Source organism: Wyeomyia smithii, chromosome 2 (genome assembly GCF_029784165.1).
Source record: "Wyeomyia smithii strain HCP4-BCI-WySm-NY-G18 chromosome 2, ASM2978416v1, whole genome shotgun sequence".
Taxonomy (NCBI): domain Eukaryota; kingdom Metazoa; phylum Arthropoda; class Insecta; order Diptera; family Culicidae; genus Wyeomyia; species Wyeomyia smithii.
Window position 1 is genome coordinate 124878150 of NC_073695.1, and position 17463 is coordinate 124895612.

Below are 17463 nucleotides of genomic sequence, written 5' to 3' on the forward strand. Positions count from 1 at the left end.
TTTTTTATTATAATTCTTTTATTATCGTATCGACTAACAAGCAAATCCCAAGCGATCATGTAATCACAGACAAACAGACGTGCTACTCGATGACGATTTTATCGACCAGAAAAAAAACAATTATTTTAAAATTTTGCTTAGTGGGCAATAATGCCGCTAGTGTCGCTATAAGCAAGCGTACACATTCATTATCAAAGACAAGAACCGTCAGTAATGCCACTGGTGTTGATTTAAGCAAGCGTGCACACCCAAAGACAAGAACCGTTTCACGAAAACTAGTTAGTAGGCAATAAGCTCACATGGTGGCGCACGAGTGTAAAGTTTCGAATGAGGACGAAGATTTTTCAAGATTTTCTTCGAAGAGGCACGTCTGTTTGTCTGTGATGTAACTATCAGCCGTAATGCTGGTGGTGTCCAGCAACTTTTTCGCTGGCCCTTTCAAAGCGGCCATCAGATAATGAAATTTATCAACTGCTGCCAGTTCATCATTGCTGTGGATGAGTGCAGCGTACGCATCATGAAACGGTATCCAATTGTTCATATCACCGTCGAAAAGTGGCAGATCAATTTTAGGCAATCGCACGACAGATGATCGTGTTGGGATGGGATCGGGTATGATTGGAGCTGGTGGCTGAACCGATTGATGGGATAACAGGAAATCACGCAGTGCATAATATTTCTCATCCATATAATCTCTTTGTTTAGTGAAATCACCTGTATTATCTTTGTCATCAGTCGTTAGAAGCTCAACGTTTATAGATGCAGTCATATAGCGCTCGAATAGCTGATCGAGTCGTACCATACGTGATTTTAATTTACTACAGTCATGTTCTGGATCAAAGTTTTGTGTAAAGTGTTCTATCAGCATAATAGAATTCGTGGTGACACTCAGCACCTTCGACTGTTCCCGTAATTTCGACATGATTAGTCACAGGAATGTACAGCCTGCCTTTCGTCCAAAAACCACTCAAATTCCAAAAACCGATGCAAATCACTCCTGCCCTCAATAATTCCGAAAAATCTTCTTACTGTACAAGTCAATTGTACTCAACGTCGCAAGCTCACTTACTACCACACCACGTTGTTTGTCGGCACCTATAACTTTTTTTTTTCTCGCTTGTTTCCGTCGGTCTAGTTCCGCCACTGTTGTGGCCAATCACCGACGCCCAGGGAGGCGACTCCACACCCAGAACCCTAACTCACGACCCGTTTATTAACGGACCGGCGCCAACGGCTTTACTTTCTCATGCGATGGAAGGCGTGATCCCAGAGATTTTTCGCCTCAGAAAATCTCCCGGTGTCGGCTAGGATTGAATCTAGACCAGTTGGGTTGGTTGTGAGTGGATCACGCCACCTCACAACCATCGACACCTATGTCGGCGGTGGGATTCGAACCCAGGCGTCGAGCGTGGTTGGCGGAGACGTTACCAACCACACTAGGCCCCCGCTCTAGCACCTATAACTGAAGGCTATCGCTTTAGCAGTTGATAGCGGGTTTTCACGACAAACCCAACGAAACGCAAGCGGAATGTCACTAAAGTTGTGTAAACGCAAGAACCACTATCAATAGCCAATGAGTTTTGCGGATTACTCAGAAACCGTCAATGTCAATTCAACGTCACTGCACTTCTTGATCTTATTTTTCTTCGAAATTTTAGAGTTCTTTGTACAATTGTTCGTATTCACTCAGTGTCCACACAAATTTTAATTTCACTTTACTTCAGGATTCGGACGCGTTGTTCCTAATTCATCAAACCGCCAGACATTAGCCAGCCGTGGGGTACCGATTTCTATCGGTTGCTCGGCTGAGCGTGATGGTGAGGGCACCGGTAAACCAAACTGGTCCCATGCGGTGGTGGTGATTTCGATCGCACAATCGATCTTCCTTTGAAGCCAACAAAGGATCCGGTTCGAAGGACCATGAAAATGTCCGCGCCAGGACACTCTCTCCGATATTCAGAAAACTAAACTGACTCCAAGCTGTGGACTGTATAAAAAATTCAAACACTTCTAGTCTTGACAAAGACTCTTTCAATTAACTATTCGCTGGCTACAGCTTGGCTGTTCGGTGAAATAAGGAACACTGTACGTCTCGAGTAGGTTGTTTATTCCATCGCAGTGGAGTTATTGTTAGGAACTGATAACTTCTAAATGAAGACGGCAGTGAAGCTGCGCATCTTATATAGGTGCACCGATACCGACTGATTTTATTAAGAAGAAGAAAAAGTACAATTTTGGTACAATGATTTCACTTTCACTTCTTTTCACTTTTTTGAGTGATAATCACAAAATTTTCGTATTTGCATAGATACAGTTTTTTTTAATAATGGGTAAATTTTCACCCATTTTCTTGAGAAAATCAATTCTCAAAATGAGTGAAATTGTACCCAGTTTTTAACGTTTGATCGGTATATCGGAGTGTCAAAACGAACCAGAATAAGCTGTCATTGACTGTCAATTTGAACCAAGGAAAAAAAGCATTTTTTTGCGATGAGTATTGTTATAACTGATCCCTTTCAGTTGCTCGAATAAATATTGAATTTCATAAGCTTTAAGTAATGATCATGCTAGCGTACTTCGATTGTTAAACTTGCGCTTCTCTGGATTTAAGGCTTTTATTACAATTTCGAAACAACCTTCATCACGGTCTAACTCAAAACTCTGAAAAAACTTCAATACAACGGCAAATTGAAAAAAAAACACAGACTCGAAAAATTAGTAAAAGCAAAATTTGCACATTCAGTATTCCTGATGTCTAGTCTAGTCTCTAGTCTACACTAACACAGCCAGTACTTGAAAGGATCCTGGAAAATGATATCCACCATTTTAAAAATGGTTTCCATACATTTTTCTTGTCAACGGCCAGGCCTACTGTGTAGCGCAATATAATACAATGTTATCTAAGAACGGGGACAATCCGTACCAACCGTTCCGTATGTAAGAAGTAATATACCTTATTCGTTGGGAGTGATAAAGCTAAGAAAGTACACTTCTTTGCTGACCAATCTCCTGGGATGGAACATAGGTATTTCCTCCTAATGTTCGGGTTTCGAAACCAAGGATATAGCGCCTTTACTCGCTTCAACTGTTACGGTTGGAACTAGAGTACTAACTCTAGTCCTAGCATTCTTAGCTTATGGTTATAGCGCCATTACTCGCTCTCTGAAAGGAATATGGATTAGTATATAATGAAGGTAATGTTTCTTTTTATTGAAAAAGGAAGAAGAATAATTACTTCTAATTCGTATTTTATTACAAAAATATTTTTTCTATCAAATCTTATATTTATTCTAATTACAGCCATCCGTCATCTTCAGTTTCTTGATCCTCATAATTCTCTTCATTAGAAACCTCGCTATCTGAGAGTTCTCTAGCAGAGTATAATTCATTGGTTTTTTGTTTCAATTCGTGTCTATCCAACAAGAAAGGAAGAAAGTCGTCTATTGTCTTCCCCAACGAATTAAGCTCTTTTTCCAGAGTTTTAAGCCACGTGTCGCATGGTCTACAGTTACGTTTTGGTCCTGGTAGTTTAAGTTTGTATGCAGCTTGTAGAAGATGATTACCTTCGCGTCTTCTAATATGCCCCAAATACAGGATTCTATAAATTTTTACTTTTTTTCCTATCGTGCGGTTCCTCAGTAGCTTTCTGGTAGATTGTACTTCCGTAGATCCACATGCCCTATGCCATTCTTGTACTATTTTTCTCTCAAACCTACGAAGTGTTCTCCTGTTTCTTGCAGTGAGTGCTGTGGCGTTAAGTCCGAATACCACTGTAGGGACTACGACTGAGAAGTAGATTCTCCGAGCAAGTGGCCAGGGGGGTTTGTTTTTTTGTAAGAAAGGGAGAATCATTTTTCCTACCTTCACTCCTTGAAGGCATCTTCTTTTAACATTCTCTGGTCGATTTAGCGTGGAGGTCAGGTATATACCGAGATACCGCATAATAGGAACCGATTTCAATTCCATGTTGGCAATGTTGAAGGTCTCTTCCACAGCCACTCTAGTGGATTTTGGGTCTCTTACTAATATTTCCGATTTATTCGGGTGAATAGTAAGACCCACTTCCGCAAACAACTGTTTCAAAGCTACCGTGATTTGGTTCAGTAATCCAATGTCCTTACAAATTATTAGGATGTCATCTGCATAGGCAAGGATTATTGGAAGCTTGATTGAGTGTCCAGTTCCCAAAGTGATTTCCGGAAATTTTTCTTTTAATTTACAAAGAACGTGGTGCATTAAATAGTGAACAGGCGAGGGGATAGCGGGCACCCTTGTTTGACTCCTTTGCCTTTATTTACCTTTATTGGATCAAAGTAATAGTAACAGTAACATGTATAAAGAAGAAAAAGGATAAATACGAGAAGGACTATTAATATTGATAGGTGTTTTGATTAATAATGTCGATTTTGCTTGTAAATGTTGCAACTGGCACATTACTAACTGAACCCTAGCTACATTTACCGTGTTCCGAAGGGCAAATATATTCGATTAAAGGCCACTTTGTTTTATTTTGTCTACCAGGAAAAGAGCAGAAGTCCTATTCCATCTTCCATCTTTCATCTGAAGGAAACATCTGCATACAGCTATCTATTACCTATTATTGGTATCCCATGGTAAACAAGCCTCAACCCAAAAAACCTACAAATAATGGCCTCAATGCTTCAAAAGTGGTGATAGGTATATTCGATGTGAAAGATCGTCCAGGTCAATAAAAAATTAGATGCAGATTTGATATCATTATGATAAAGGCGCAACTCAAACATTGAAGTAGTTGGCAGAGCCATTGAATATTGCCCAATCAATTTTCTAACATATGCACTCATTCGAACTCCCAAAGGTATGACAAAGTTATATTTACACATGACAATTCTCAATGTCATGTTGTAAAATGTGTTAAAAATATCAAACAGGGCGTTCTTTTTCCAAACTTCTGACTATTATTTATTTTGATCAATGCAGTACGGGTTTTCATAACCATATTTCCAATTTTTGAAGAGGAAATTTGAATTAATGGATGATTGGCTTCCGAAAACTAACTTTACGTTTGGCAAGAAATCTAGTCTGGCAGAAAAGTGAGGAAGCACATTTCTAACAATTAACAATGTTTTAATTACTAAAATGTTCTGTTTCTGTATGATCTGTATGCTTAAAACAGACAAAATTTGACATTATTAACCGACACATCTATTGTTGTTACTTCTGTTAATAATTAACTGCATGACGTGATGAATTCTAACTAGTTGATTAACGAGCATTTACTTACCTTTGGCGTTTTTTGATTCCTCCATCTTAAACAAGTTTTTTCCATTAGTCCCAACTTTGTTATTCTGTTAATCAAAAAATTTGGTACGTTCATGTACCTCAAAGCCTCTATAAGAGCCGGCTGGCTCACGTTATCCAATGCTTGCTTAATATCCAATGAGAAAACGTATAACTCTACTTCTTTATTCCAGAACTCTTCCATTACTTTTCTTGCAGTGAAGATATGGTCTTCTACTGAACGATTTGACAAAAATGCTGCCTGGTAGGATGGAATTTCTTCTATAGAGTCGTCTAGCTTAAGCAGTATGTACGAAGCAATAATTTTGTACATCGTATTACACAGAGTTATTTTTCTAAAGTCAGCGACTTCCTTCGGGAAAGGCTTTTTTGGGATTGGGATTTGTATTGTGTCCACCAGGTCAAGAGGTGCCTCATTTGCTGTCCAGATTTCCTTGATTACTTTTGAGATTTCTTCCAGGAATGAATCTGGAGCGTTCTTAAGCAATTCCACATTTAGCTCATCCGATCCAGGCGCCGTTCCATTCCTGAAGCGACGAAGTATCATTTTGATTTCCTCAACTGATGGTGCTGGTATCTCTTCTCCATTCTCTGGGAATATAGGCAAATTTTGATCTTCTACCACTGAGTCATATACTGATTTCAGCCAATCAAACTGATTCTCACAATTAGTACGTGGTTTCCTTTTTGCAGTTGCTTTATATTGTTTCAAAAATTCCCAGGTTCTCCGTACACATTGTGGCGGATCAATTTCATTAATTCTGTCAAAAAACTGTTTCCATTTTTCCCATAGGTGCTCACGTTTTACACTCTCTAAACTGCTACGTGCCCAAACTACCTCCTGTTTACACCTCTCCACATCTGGGAAACGTTTCTGGCGAAATAATTTTCTTTGTAGGTTAGCGAAAGCACATTTTGTTTTGGGGGACATTGGTTCCTTCTGCATGGGTGGAATTGTATCACAAGCTGCTTGCTTGATGATATTTTTCAGTTCTATCCATCGAGAAGCAGGTGATTTTTCGATGCTTTCGTCGTTCTTGTTCAGCTTTTCATCAGGTGTCTGAGCAAATTCCTGCTTCTTTTCTGGGATTACGAAAAGTTTCGTATTCCAGCGTTGTTTACGATTAATTTTAGTACTTAGGATGTTCTTTGAAACTTTTTGTTTCCTGACATTTGCTATTAAAATTTTATGATCAGAATTAAATTTACTTGGCCATACACCATAAATAGCTTTTTCCCGGATTTGCAAATTCGAAGAGGAAGGCATTAGTATATGATCAATTTGAGAAGATGATTTACTATTTCTCCATGTTTCTAATACCGATTTAGACTTAGCGAACGTATTCCACACTTTGAGTTCGAATTGAATAATCAATTGTAAAGTGAAAAAACCGTTTTCATTGCTTATAGTGTGATGTAGGCGTTGCCCAACATATTGGGCGAAATCTTCAGTTACATCTTCAGATCCTAGATGACCATTGAAGTCACCCACTAACATATAATCATCCTCGGGGGGGATTTTTGCTAGTAAATTTGCTATTTCAGCAAATGTTTCAGGCATACGCTTGTCAGAAGGTATATGCACAACTATGAATATAAATTTCATTTCACCTTTGCTAATCCTGGCACTACAAATATTTTCTGATATTGCCTTGAAACTATTAATGTATACTCCAGTGTTTTTATTTATTAATATTCCTACGCCACGGTGACTCGTTTTCCCTGATGTCGAACTTAAATACCAATCATAATTTGTTGTTTCTAATTGCTCCCATGCACATCGTGCTTCCTGTATTCCACAGATCTCAATGTTTTGATCTTTAAGCTCTATATCAATACTACTCCTCTTGCCATCTAATGCACAACCATTTACATTATTGTGGCGACTAACATTTGCTCATGTTTGTGCGCTGGAGTATTTTCATCTACATTGAGTGATGAGCTGGAAGAGTATAAATGAAACAAATAATTTGAATTATCTATAAGCTTATATCTTCTAAACATCGATCCTTTTTATGTTAAATATTATTATTACTTACTCTGCTGTCTCAATCATTTCCCTTATCGGTGTATACAGGTAGTTTTGGTGTGAGATGTTCACATCCATTTCTGATGGATCTATCGGATCCGCTTGTTGTGGCATCTTATCCGCTGTGCAGGACATTTCCTGATTGTGAATTTGAATAGCATGTAGTGAACCGTCTTGCATTTCTTGAATCAAAATCCGCTTTATAGGATTAATTGATACAGGAAAATATTCCTGACTTATCCCGTCTTTTCGAATCACAATTATTTTTGATTTCAATACCTCAGCTATACCGCAGCAAAAATCTATGTCTACACTATTTTCTGATTCGTTCCAATGCGTGAGCAAATCTGAGAACTGAGTTTGACTATATTGTTTAAATCCTTCGATTGTATCTAAATAGTATTCCGAATTTCTACTAAGCTCTTTGATGGTGGCACGTCTCAAATTCAAGACGTTTAGTTCAAATTCCCATTTCCTATCATGTACATTCAACCAACTAGCAACAATTACTTCAAAGATCGAATTCTTAGCAATCCCAACGATTAAATCGTAATGATTTTTACGAGGAAATCCACTAAAATAAAGGTTAATCACCTTTCGAGAGCCGGCAATAGTAAATTTCATGGGCTCTACTTCTTCAGTATATACATATATATCAACTGTGTACAATTGTATCACCGCAGCGATAAGCTCTGCTCCACACCAAGTGATTTCTTTTAAAATCTCCTTCAGATAATCCTCTGTAAGGCCATCATATGAATCTTCCGGTACATCTTCCAGGTTCCAGTTTTCCATTTCGCAAATTTCATTTAGGATAAGGTAATAAAACTCATTAATATTATTTCCAATGTATTCAACACATTCTCGACGCAGTTCGCGTATTGCAATTTCGTGATTTTTGGTTCCAATTTCCGTTCCTATACAGTTCAATAAGTCTAAAGTTATAAATGAAAACTACTATTTTTTTTTTAAATTGCCTTTGAGTGCTCGAACTATAGAGGCGGGCAAACAATTTCCATCCCCTGGGGTCTTTGAAATCGATAATCTATATTTTCCATTTGAACCGTATTTGATTAGATGTTGATCCGTTATCATTTTGAGATTTTCCAAATTTCACTATCACTTTCACTAACGTTTCATTAATTCACTTTTCAATCCAATCCGAATAACCACGAAAGAAAAACTTGCCATCATGCTGTATTATATAACATTGTAGAATTTGAATCCGATATCATGATTAATTTATACAGTGTTGACAGGAAAAGACAAAACACTCAAGCTACAAACAAAGTTTGATTGATTAATTATAACCATTTTTAGATTAAATAGTTATTTGTGTTTAATAATAATCTACTAATTGTTTTTCCTTCTTCAAATTGATATTAAAGGTCGTGATGTGTAATATACAATTATGTTTTTCCATTATGAATTTATTTGAGAAATTCAATCAATTTTGAATTTTAGCAACACTGCTTTGAAGACATATGGGCTAGCGGTTTCTAAGCATCAGTTTGTTTTTTTTTTATATAATTTTTATTCTTATCTCAAAGCCTGCTTTGAACATTTTGTTCTGGAAAAGTTTTGCGAGCAAGAAAGGCCGTTAGTAAAAGAGAGAAGACAAAAAGCACCCACTACTATGACAACAAAATGAACAACGGCAATGCCAAATCACACAGCTCACCCATCCCGATGTTGACAGCCACCACAACGGTGAGCGCCCCGTCCCTCTCCGACGCCGAGACACTCACCGTTAAGGCAACTGTCAACATCAAAACAGGCGATCTGTATAATTTTGCATTGCCGTCATCCGTTTTGATGTTGACAATTGCCTTAACGGTGAGTGTCTTGTCATTTCTCTAATATACAGGTTCCCTACTCTCCATGCATACAGGCTACACAACTTAAAGCATGTAATTTTTATTCATATCCATTAAGAATCCTCCTAAAGTACTACACGGCAAACACAGTCGAGTTACCAGAAACGACACATCTCCATCTCTCATCCACTCATGAAGCTCAATTTAATGAACCCTTTACTCAAAAACAAACACAAATCCACAATTAAAGGAGAGTATCAAGATATATGCAACACTCACTTAAACCACCTCTTCCCCACTCTTTGTGTATCACCCATCTCCATATTAATTGCGTTAATAATTATTACTAAAAACCACGAAATTCTTAAAGTTAAGCAACGCTCACTCATTCCTAAGCAAGCACTCTTCATTCCTGAGTATCACCGTTTTGCAGTGTGCTTACTCTAGCCCGCTATGTCAAAACAACTCCACAATATAAAACACTAACCTATGGATGTTGATGTTTCAAACCTAACCCCAAAAACTGTAATATTTACGGAATTCTGTGTGGAATGGTTATAAATATCAAACCGTTGTACCCTTCTGGAACCTCATTGCTTATGTCGATTCTATGTCCTCCTCACATGAAAACTTATATTTTTGAAATCAACGCATTCATACAAACTGTCGTCCTCAAGTACTGCAGCCTCTATCATCGTGGTAACTCCTGTACCTAATGAAAAAGCTCAATCACTTTCAGCAAACACCAGGTTCTTACTCTTAATTCATACATATTGGCAACTCAGTTCTTTGCTTGATTTATTCTAACCTCTCCTTTACCGTTATCTAACAACCATTTGTTGTCTCGTCATTCTGCTACTCTCCGTTGAACACTTTTCGCACATAGCTCTCACCACCGCAACAAGCATACATCGCTACTTAGCAACCCACCCAGCTATGCCATAAAAGTGTTGTCGTTATATTAAAACGCATTGACCACCATCTCGCTCACTCTACCATGCCTACGTGTCTTGCACTCCTTTCGAAAGCTTTAAAATTGGTTTGTTACTCGCTATCATTTATCTAATTAACACAAACACCACGTTTGAATCATATACTATTGACATTATTAGTTCAAGTTTTCGTCAGCAAAACTTTTACACAGGCCAGAAAGTTTTCTATTTGAATGCTACCTTCAAACACTCAATAATTGCCACCCGACCAGTAACATTTCAGGCATCTCGTATTTTTACTCATACACCATCCTAATGCATATTTATGTTGTTATACTTATCTGTTTCGCTGTCCACAATTTCCAAGCTATCCTTCGGATCTCTGAAATTCATTTTACCTCCCTCCAACCGTTTTCCATTCAGTATGCAAGAGGTACAGCCATTAAAATTCCTATTAGAAAGTTACTATTTCCGAAGTAACCAATTCTCTCAACCAGAAGCTTTTCTTCAACCTTCCGTTCGGCCAAGAGCAATATTTGTAATTCACAAATTACACATATTATTCACAATTCTTCTTCAATTCTCCACCCTACCAGGTTGATCCATACATTAGTCAAAACTTTGAACACTTCACCAGTAATTTTATTTCTGCAATCACTCCATAAATAAAGAAAACTATACGAGCTTTAAGAGAGCACTTTTTCACTTGAACCAGTGTTCCCAATTTTTTTCGCACATTCAGTATTCCTGATGTTACTAAAAACTTCGTTTGAGTCATGCATGCGTTACAGCAGTCTCTCTCTCGCTCTCTCTCTCTCTCTCGCTCACTCTCTCTCTCTCTCTCAGAGTATCTCTAATGTGTATATAGAGTCGCACAAAGAGAAAATCTATTGTTTTGGCAATACAACTTTTGTGCCGTGTGTTGCCAAGAACTATATAGGTACAATTCTGTTTTTCACCATGCTTAAACGAATATAATTTTTTTCAATTCTTCACAAGGTACACAGTTCTGAAAGGTTACACCGGTGATGCTACGTGATAAATAGAACGAAGCGAATAAGAATAAGGGTAAGAAGAAAGTAGGCACGGGCGTTAATAAAGTCGAACGGATTTGCGCTAAAACTAAACCTAGATTTCTCCCGCAAATAAGTACTGGAGATCCGAATTGCCGTGTTCATTTGGCTTTCACATTGGCGACGAGGTGAAAATATAAGTTGAATTTAACTATATTTCTCGTTCAGCGGAAAACGATCGTCTTTCGAAATTGCTTGCATCATTCATGAAAGTAGAGCAGAAATTAATCAGCGCTATGCCACCCGCCATGTGTATTACATGTGTTGGTGAGATCACCTCGCTTGACAGAGTTAACAGGACTAGGAAGTGAAACACGAAACTTGAAAAACATTACACGGCGGGTTCGCCAAAATCATATAGAAAGGGTAGATTCACCCAGAAAAAAAACGGGAAGGCGAGTTCGCCAATTGCTTTATTGCACAGTGTTTACTCGTGCGCTGTCGTGAAAATTCTAACGGCGGTGGGTTCACCAAAAGGAAAAAAAACAGTTGTTTTACCATGGAACAATATAACGGCGGGTTCGCTGAATGTGAGATGGTGGGTTCATCATGGACAGGAGCTACAGCGGAATCGCTGAAGTTCAATGAGCAGATAGTGGGTTCGCTGTGTTGATTTAAAAACAAACTGTTGAAATGTATTGTAGGGCAGTCTCGCCAAGAATGTCTGAACTGTTGGGTTCATCGTTAGGAAAGCAGTGGCTGGTTTGCCAAATGCTCATGAATTTCACTGGTTCACTGCGAATTTCGGTTTAAAGCTTGTTTCTATCATCTTTCTATGACAGCTAGATAATTTAAGAAACTGAAATGCGGAAATATGATCAAACATTCTTGTTAAGTTTGCGATCTGATTGGTTCAACTTGAGGGTCACAATTTCGCTGTTCTTTTATCTATTTTACTCATGACTAGGGCTGGAATGGATTGTCGTATTAAACCATTCATAACTACCATCGAATCATCTCACCTACCGATTGCTTGGGCCAAGTGGAAAAGGGACTTGGAGGCCTATTTCAATTCGGAAAAAAATGAATCGCAGTTGGACAGAAGGTCAAATTGCTGCGTTCAAGGCACAAAGTGAATAGGGCAGTTGGTACCATTTCTACAGCTTTGCTGAGTTGCGGGTCAGACTGATTTTAAGGAGAAGTGTTCCACAAAAAAAAACTCTATTTTGTCGTGTTCAACGTACAGATAGGACATCGCAGTATTCAGCGATTGTTTTTCTTTTAAAATTTTCCACAACTTTGCTGAAGAAAGCAATCCGGTATATTGAAAATTAGAAAAAATAATTTTTTTATCTAACTACTAGAGGGATTGATCGAAAAACCTAAAACGCCAAAAGTAAGGCCTTGTTCTATGAAATAATTTTGCTGAAGACATTGAGTGCATAAAATCAATTTTTCATAGTCAAATCTAGAACGGTCACGATTTTTCGAATTTAGACCACTGTGCACTGTGGGATTTTCAAATAAATCTTTCCACCAATTGTAAATTGGTAATGGAATGTGTAGAAACTATTTTGGAAGTTGTTTCATAACATTGTGGCTGAAAAACGTGCTTTACATTGAGTATTTCGTCGTTTTAATATCACTTTTTTGTACTTCACGACCTTCGAAAGGGCATTATTCAAAAATGTACCGTACGACGATTTTGAAATTTTGACCAGAGATTCTGGACGTCATAACGAATCGAATGGTGTACTTTGATTCTTTGGTGCATTTTTTTATAATAACGGTCTGTGGGAGCACCGTGATATAGAGTTCTCCAGGCGCGTGTGTATTAGTGCGATGTATTCGATTTTTCTTTGTTAGCTGTAAGAATTTTTTGGCACCTGTGAGAACTGTCATCCGAAAGAGAGGATAAAAAACTACCGGGTTTGATTCACACTCTCACAAACTTCAATATAAACAGTGTAAAACGGGCCGTGTCGTAGTGTTCGTGTGTTTTCGCTTGGAGAACTCCCTCTCTCTCTCTCTCTCGCTATATATATATATATATATATATATATAAAAATATATATATATATATATATATATATATATATATATATATATATATATATATATTTATATATATATATATATATATATATATATATATATATATATATATATATATATATATATATATATATATATATATATATATATTTATTTATATATATATATATATATATATATATATATATATATATATATATATATATATATATATATATATATATATATATATATATATATATATATATATATATATATATATATATATATATATATATATATATATATATATATATATATATATATATATATATATATATATATATATATATATATATATACTTTCCGTCATAAGTTTGGAATCGCTTTACTGAGTATTGCAACACCCAGGTTGAATATTGCAACACCCCGAAAAGTTTAGCATCACTTAAAATGGGCAGATTTATGTAACTCAATAATCCCATCATTTAGAGAGTTGCGATTTTCGGCAAAGTTACACAAAAGATCAAGAGTTTCTGGTTGGCTAACAGTTTAGTTCGGAATTTTTCTTCAATGTACTGCTAGTGTGCATGAAGTTTTTAGTGTTTTCAACTTACTCTATCTTAAACTCTGTATAGATAGTTGCAATATTCAGTAACACAGTAACACTTTTCATTTATGCGATTCTATAAGCACTGTTTGTTTACACATGACGAAGTTTAACCAATTTGAGTGTTGACAGTTTGATCACTTCACACAATACGTAAGCTTGTGTGTTCATTATAAAGAAATGCTTCCATTTGAGGAGGTTACAACATGTAGCATGCGACTGTGTTGGTATGTTGACAGTTTGATCACCAACATTCACAACCCGTTTTACAATGGGGAAAATTGACGATATCGCGATCAAATTGATTACCTCGGCTGCAAACAGTTGCAGTAGACATGCCTCTAATCCGATGTTGAAGGATTTGAATACCACAGAGGACATTTCGTATTACACTGAATTGTATTGAAAATAGAATCGATGGAATAGTTTGGAACACATGCGGAGTTATACTGTATTTCGACATGCTTGACCAGAACTGGTGGCATTAGCCGAAGACCGAAACTTTGTGGGTAGTAATAATCAGAGTGAATAGATAGAGTGACGCAGAGTCTGAAACCAGAAAAACCAAACGAACCGTCAAACGCTGTGCCTAACGAGCAAAGTAAACAAACATTGCTGTTTGCTAGATTTGTTGGAAAAAGTATTGTAATCATTAAAAAAAAAGTTTTACATAAATTGAATTTCTCTTCATTTTGTTTATTTGAATGAATCGTTTCCTGGTAACAATTAGACAAAAGTACGAAAAACAGTTTATTTGCCTCAATTTCAATTTTTTATGTTTTATACGCAAGAAACTACGACATAAGCTATACTGCCATGGAACGGCTGTCAAACTTATTAGCTCCCGCTTATTAGTCCCAGCAACAGCAGAAGTCTCAGCAGCAGCAACAGTTTCAACGTCGCAAGAAGGCTTCAATATAGGATTAACTTTAGTCAAAAAAAAACAAAACACACATAAAGTAAAACAAACCTCTTCCATGCAATCGTCCTGGTTTGTTTCACTGAAATCCGGCACAATTTGGAAAACCAGGAGCACACCCGGCATAGCTCTTAGCCTCCCGCCGGCTGTGGCCACGTACAGGTCTTGCTCGTAATTGAAGTGAAGCTGTTCAGAATGACAAAAAAAACTATTTATTCATCACTTGTAATTATTTTCTAATTTACTTACACTGCACAGTCGGGTGTTTTCGTCAATGAAATAGTCTGCTGGGAGACAACAAAAATCCATCCACTGTCTGAATCGGATTCTTCGGGAACCGAAAAAAACTCACATTCCTTACTGTTTTTTGTTTTTTGTTATTACACAAAACGCACTTCATTTTATCTATCTCTATCAAACTTTATCAAACGAACTTGTTTTAAATTTAAATACAATAACTATCTATTCACTCTGACAATAACAACACACCGTTGAAGTCAACTGAAACTTGCGCAAAAAGGGGCTGCCAGAAAAATATTTTGGTGGATACATAAAAAACCGTGTTGCTGTTTTGACTGAATTTCTCTCTGCGCCACTCTATTCACTCTGGTAATAATCACGCGATAAGTCTTAACACGAAAAACTGCATGCACCCTAGCGCCGCATAGCGGGGTAATTCAGTATTGATTTGTCTACCATATAGAAGCCTTTAGCCTACTGAACAAGTTTGCTGAGCACCGCAATTTTCTAGCAGGTTGAATTGGGAGATTAGTTAAGTTCAAAATACGACACATTATGTGCCCACTAGCGCCACATAGCGGTAAAATTTCACACTGAATTGGCTACCACACAGCAGCCTTTGACCTTCTGCACAAGTTTTCTGAAAACCGCAACTCAAGGTTGTCAAAAACACGAGATATCCGCCTATTCCAGGTGATGCTAAACTTTGCGGGAGGTGTTGCAATACTCAGTAAAGCGATTCCAAACTTATTACGGGTATATATATATATATATATATATATATATATATATATATATATATATATATATATATATATATATATATATATATATATATATATATATATATATATATATATATATATATTTATATATATATATATATATATATATATATATATATATATATATATATATATATATATATATATATATATATATATATATATATATATATATATATATATATATATATATATATATATATATATATATATATATATATATATATATATATATATATATATATATATATATATATATATATATATATATATATATATATATATATATATATATATATATATATATATATATATATATATATATATATATATATATATATATATATATATATATATATATATATATATATATATATATATATATATATATATATATATATATATATATATATATATATATATATATATATATATATATATATATATATATATATATATATATATATATATATATATATATATATATATATATATATATATATACCCGTAATAAGTTTGGACTTTCGTCGCTAAGCTTGCACTGTCCAGCCCGACATCAACAGCTGCTGCGTTTTGGGACTCACCGTACTAACTACGGTTCGCATGAACCAGTATGACACATGGCTAGAGTTTACAACCATCGTCAGGATTTGAACTTTGAAATGTGAATGTTTGTGTGTTTATATATATATATATATATATATATATATATATATATATATATATATATATATATATATATATATATATATATATATATATATATATATATATATATATATATATATATATATATATATATATATATATATATATATATATATATACCCGTAATAAGTTTGGAATCGCTTTACTGAGTATATATATATATATATATATATATATATATATATATATATATATATATATATATATATATATATATATATATATATATATATATATATATATATATATATATATATATATATATATATATATATATATATATATATATATATATATATATATATATATATATATATATATATATATATATATATATATATATATATATATATATATATATATATATATATATATATATATATATATATATATATATATATATATATATATATATATAGAAAGTATTGCAGGGCAGTCCCAAATTCACTACACTTTTCACTTTTTATTCACTTTCACTATTTAATTCTATCACTTTTCACTTGCAAATACGTATTTCGGCACTGACATAGTGCCTTCGTCAGTGCTTATTTGGACTGTCCAAATAAGCACTGACGAAGGCACTATGTCAGTGCCGAAATACGTATTTGCAAGTGAAAAGTGAAAAGTGATAGAATTAAATAGTGAAAGTGAATAAAAAGTGAAAAGTGTAGTGAAATTTTTTCTATCAAGACGCTCGAACATAAGTGAATAAAAAAGTCCCAAATTTTTTTACAGAAATGCATTAAACTTTTACTGAATTTTGCCACGCTGAAACTTCAGTCATCATTTCAGCAATGAAATATTACTGAATGTTTCAGCAATGTGAAATGTCATTCTTTTTGACGGTACTTTGCTGAATTTTCAGAAATGTGAAATGTCATTCATGTTTGACGGACTATTACTGAATTTCCAGCGAATGTCCGTTAAATTACTGAAATATCAGTTCAGTGGGAATTCTTCATGTATACTTAGAACTTCGGAAAAACACATATAGACCATTTTACGAGACGTTTCTGCACTCAATTCATGAATGAAATTTTGACAGAAAGCTCGGAACCGCTGTCATAACGCACGTAAAAGCAGCATCAATATCAGC

The 17463-nt window shown here is 35.2% G+C and overlaps 1 long non-coding RNA gene across 1 annotated transcript; it reads right to left on the minus strand.

Moving 5' to 3' along the window:
- Positions 1-14436: 14436 nt before the first annotated feature.
- Positions 14437-15176, minus strand: LOC129725633 (uncharacterized). Its single transcript, XR_008728129.1, has 3 exons — positions 14884-15176; positions 14686-14820; positions 14437-14625 (listed from the first exon to the last, which is right to left on the minus strand). It is a non-coding gene; the product is annotated as an uncharacterized LOC129725633 (long non-coding RNA).
- Positions 15177-17463: the final 2287 nt, after the last annotated feature.